This window comes from Loa loa (assembly GCF_000183805.2).
Source record: "Loa loa unplaced genomic scaffold supercont3.246, whole genome shotgun sequence".
NCBI lineage: Eukaryota > Metazoa > Nematoda > Chromadorea > Rhabditida > Onchocercidae > Loa > Loa loa.
This window is the reverse complement of record NW_018108426.1, coordinates 86,096-91,850: the sequence shown is the minus strand read 5'-3', so window position 1 is coordinate 91,850 and position 5,755 is coordinate 86,096.

Below are 5,755 nucleotides of genomic sequence, written 5' to 3'. Positions count from 1 at the left end.
CATATGGTGGTTATTGGCCCTATTACTATTATGGATAATTGTTTTGTCTTTTCCAAACCTTTGCCTTTGTTTGGCTTTATGTTTTATAGCAAGGTATTGAATCAATTGTGAATCCAATCAATGCTAAAAATAGATCAGAAATCTATGCGTCACAAATTATTCTCATCGAAGTCATCCGAGACTCTGTCACAGTTTGTAATCTTGAAATGTTGTATTAAATAATTAAAAAGTAATGGTTTTCTTGAAGTATAATGTTTCTTAAAATGCATTTTCAGAATTCCTTAAAAACTTTGTGTTCCTTAATATTTGGTACCAAATATGCTAAATTTTTAGGACTGCACGTTTTAAGAGCGTTTTTATAGTCGAATAAAGTTTCAGAAATATACAATTACACATATCATTATGGGCGTCATTTTTTCTTGCTTTATGTAGCCAAGATGCACTGGTCATATTTTGCTTGGCATGATTTGTTAAAGTTCATAATTCTGATGAAAAGAAACTGTGGGTTACCTATTATACCGTCTCACTTTTCAATTCATGCCATCTGAAGTATTTTACATTTTACCAACAAAAAAATGTAAAATTTCGAAAAAATGGAGAAACGAAGTTTAGCAGGTCGTAAATGTCAAACGAATAATGGATCTTTCTAGACAGGAGTAATATTGTGCAAAAAGAAAAGAATGACTTCCGAATACTTCCTTACTTTTTTTTTTATTTTACGTTTCAACAATTATTTTCTTAGTTTATATCGATGAGAAAGTACACCCATATGAGTAAATCCAAGGAACTATTTATTAGTAGCTGACTCGGACCTTAAGTTTGGAGGAAAAGGACTGCTACATCGATATAATACGTCATGACAATGAACCTGCATGAGGTATACCGTAATCTCTCGGAAACGTCTGTTTCTTACTTGTTGCAGGATCGTTTGGCTGATTTCTTCCTCAAAGGCTTTTTTTATTTTTGTGGTCGCCGAATACATTTCCACGATCAAACTTGTTTCTTAATCATCTAATGCAATTAAAATATATCCGTCCGTGTCGTAAAGCCGAAAAAAAAATGGAATTAATTGTTTTGTTTGGGATTTAGAATAGTTTTGAGATAAGTGATTCATTGCACAAAGTTAACAAAATAAACATTTCGATAGTTAAAGTTAAATTCATTCAATTTTTTAACCAATCTTAACTGCAAGTTCAAATGGTTACAGGTAAAGCCTTCCGTTACAAATTTCTTCCAAATTATCAATTAAACTTATATGCAATTGTAGAGAGTGTTTTAAAAAAAAAAACTCCTAGCTTAAAATCTATAATTAAGCTAATGTATCTGAAATATTAAACCTTCCGCACTATATAATGAGCTCGGATCAGTCATCAGAGCTCATTCACTCAATCGCGCATCATCAGTTATTTCGTTTATCTTATTCGATTAATAATACTTATCATTTACTCAACTGTACTTAATATTATCTGATAACTCTCTTATAAACGTCCAAAAAGAATATTTTCCCGTCATTCAATAAACTTTATCACAATTATTCATCTGTACTAACAATCAAAGTCAAAAACTTTCACGATAATTCGCTTAACTTTAACAATGTGTTATCAGGATTCTCCAATGTCTCCCTTTCTTCATAAAAATGCGATCGTTGATTTATGAGAATCAAATAAATTTTCCTATTCATCAATTCTTTTTCATATGCACAAAGAATCGACAATTACTATATTCTTCCATTACCGATATTGAATTGATTAAACATTCTCGTTAACCATTCATCAAATTACAAGAGCTTTGAAATAAGATAAGACTGGATTCATTTTACGCTTAGGTCTAGTGTAATTATTTAGCTATATGAATGCCATTTGATGAAAAGATTTCTTCAATATTGCTTAATATTGCCATAAAATGAATCATCGACGAAAAGGGGACAAAACAACATAATTAATTATTATAATAACGGAAGAGAAAACAGTACCCATCTCTTCGGCCATCGTAAATCTATCCAATTACACGAAGAGAAGACACAGGGAGATACAGTTGACATAGAAAGTGGACTGACCAGTAACAATGCTTGTGGATGTAACGGTCGGTGACGTTGTACATGTAATAGTGGAACACAATTACACTTAATCAGCTTAATTATTGTACGACATGCAAGTTATCTTCCGTCTTATATGAATCCACGATAGAATATTCCTTTTCTGGAGAGATGACCACTTTCGCATTTTCGTTTTGCTTCCTCAGTAACTTTTGTCGTTGAACTTTAAAATTTTACCTTTAAAATTAGCCATGTAAACCAGACAGTTAGTCATACATTTACTTTCTCATCTTATTGCTATCAGTTGTTCCGTAATTGGTTCACGTTAGATTTTAACCATAGAAATGTATTCTTTTCTTGCAACCATAAGTAAACATTTTGAATTCTACATTTAAGAAACTAGACAAGGAACTTCGCCAAAATTTAGCTTTTATGTTGGTCAGAACTTTGGCTCTTAAATTGTGGAATTACCAAATTACTGTAATGGGTTTTTTTTAAACTTGATTTAAGGCCATTTGGCTTAAAATTACCACATACTATTTTGTTATTTATGAAAAAATTCTGAGATAAGATTATCCTGACATATATGAGATAATAAAATAATTCTGCCAATGTCAAATAGACCAAAACAATTCCTCGCCATATTGACTTGAAGTGAACAAAGGATGCAAACACAAGCTGTTTGCGAAACTTTTTTGTGCAAAGAAATCTGTATAACTTTTTGTTTCTAGTGATATCATAAACTACCACTCCATTTTCACGTACATTATGATTAAATATAACGTCTGATTAAATTTTCATATATTATTAAATGACTGTAGAAGTTCATAAATCTGAATGCATTTATTTCGTTTCTTTTTTCATTTGAAAAATCTTATGACAATTATTAGCTTCTCATATATCTCATTTAAAGTCTATTCTTTTTTGTTTTCTGTTTTGTAATTTTAATAATTCGTATTTAAGTCATATCAATTGCATAACATTTATTTATTTTTATTCTCCCACTTGTAAAATGATTCATGATCATTGTGATCAGAACGATCTGATAGTTTGCAGTTGTTAATATCATTTGATCTGTGTCACTTTGTCACTCATTTTTTATTTGCAAAATAAAATTATATTTTTTGAGAAGAAATTTGAATTTAACTTTATAACTTCTAAAACAAGCAATGATTTTTATTGCAAGGGAAAAAAATCTGAAAATTAGTCTTGATGGTTTTCATATGTTATTAATTTGTGATAACTATGAAGAAGTTATTTATTAGAACGAAATTCGAGGAAATTACAAATTTTTTTAAAACCTGTGCAAAAATTTATTTAGTGAAAATACTAGGTGTAACTTTTGCTTGAATATATTATTGAAGAGATTTTATCATCTATAATCAGTTCGATGTACATCATCTTACGCATGCATCATTTCTCGACCCGAAATTTTAAACTTTCGTTTTTGATATTTTGTATTTGAAATATTTTTGGTAGCTAAAGGAATCAATGTCAAATTCATTTTTTCAGAATTCCATTTTCGTTTTTTCTTTTTTGTTTCCCTTTTTGGCCTAATGTTTCGACCACTAGTAATTTTAATTATTGATAAATTATTGATAAAGACAAAAATAAGCGTAAAAATTGATAGACAGATTAGTGAACTTTTGAAAAATCTGGAACGTGATCAACAAAAATAAAACGAGAGTGATCAAAATCATTTGAAGTGTGCAAAGAGCAGTGATTCAGTAATGGTTCACAAAAATTCAATTCAAATTACTAGAGTGGAGTGCAAAAAAAATGCACTAGATTTGAAATTCCAGGGTTATTGGCGGATATTGACATGAAGATAGATGAATAAATGAAATAAATAAAAGGAAAAAGTAATAATTTCAGTTTTTATGTTTTATTTTAATAAAGGAAATTTAAAGAAATATTTAATTCTATTTCAATAAACATTAAATGCAAAGATTTATTTTAAAGCCGAAACAAATTAAAAAAAGGATGATGTAATATTTTGTAAAATTTCACCATTAATTTATGCATTTTATATGGTAAAAACAATGATTCAATTATGAAAACATTATCAGTTAATTTATATTATGCCGAAAATTTTCATTCATATTTTACAATATTTTTATTATGAAATAAATTAACAATTTTTCATAACATTCAATCATTTTATATCATTTTACAATTCCTGTATAGTTGCTAAAAATTATTTTTCCTTTGATTATGAGGTAATTTATAAAGATTGCAAGCTTATTTTTACATATAATTAATAGAATTTTTATAAATTATCGATCCAAAATTTTTAAATTTTAGTTACTGGAATATATTTACGTTAATAACTATACATGAATGGATTATCGTACTTCATGCTGTTATCGTTGTATTTATGATCATTTCCTTTGCAACATTGATCATTTGTATTGTACGCAAATATTACGATATCATTTGTGCTGCTAATAAAGAGGTTAAGAAACAAAAATCAAATCAAACATTAATTCAATTATTATTTATAAGGGATGATTTTAAGGTTAAAAATCTCAACAAAAAAAGTTTGAATTTTTTTCTTCCACTTACTTTTACAATTTTGAATTGTCTAAAAGTGTAATGTTCATATTTTATACTTAAATGTTCTCCTCTTCATTTTGTTATTTAAGAAAAATACAGATAAAAAAAATAGTGCTTTGGCGCAATTCTTCTACATTCTCTCACTCTCTTATCATCACATATTTTTATGAATTCCACAATTAAAAAATATCTTCCAGTTAATTATTGTTTATAATCTGTTTGTAGGCACATTTTACCATTGATTCGCCTCATTTGTATTTTGGAATTTTGTTTTCTTTTTTTTTTGCAGATCATTCGTGCTAATCCACAAATTAGTACTGACAAATTGACCTGAAATGCTAATAAATTTCTTTTTTTACCGAATACTTCCATGTTATTCTTCTTTTATTTCACAAAATTTAAAATCATATGAAATATTGAAGTGCTAATCATTTAACAACTATTTGCACTTTTCAGGATGTTGAAAGAGATGTTATCATAACCGTACCGCATCACGCACCTATCATCACTACTGATCAATCAATTCATTCGGAAAATTCGTTTATAAGTTGAATTGATGAAATATGTCCTGTACATGGCCGGAAAAAATGTACACAGCCAACTTTATCGCAAAACTTTTAAATTAAAGCACAAAAAGTTGCAATTTTATGAAAATTGAAGAATTCAAAAAAATAATAAAATTAATAACAATTTTTCAAATTGACATTTATGATAATTTAGCTCACTCAAATACTGTTTACAATTTATTGCATTTAAAATACTTGTTTATTAACGGGTTTGTTGCGAAGAAAAAATTGCATTAATTAATTTTTTTATCCCTTTACTCGGACTATTTGTTTGACGAATGATAAATATGATAAAATGTGTTATCATTTGCAAAAAGATAGCTTACTTTATTGCTAAAACTATCCATTGTCGTTATTATTATTATTATTATTATTATTATTATTATTATTATTATTATTATTATTATTATTATTATTATTATTATTATTATTATTATTATTATTATTATTATTATTATTATTATTATTATTATTATTATTATTATTATTATTATTATTATTATTATTATTATTATTATTATTATTATTATTATTATTATTATTATTATTATTATTATTATTATTATTATTATTATTATTATTATTATTATTATTATTA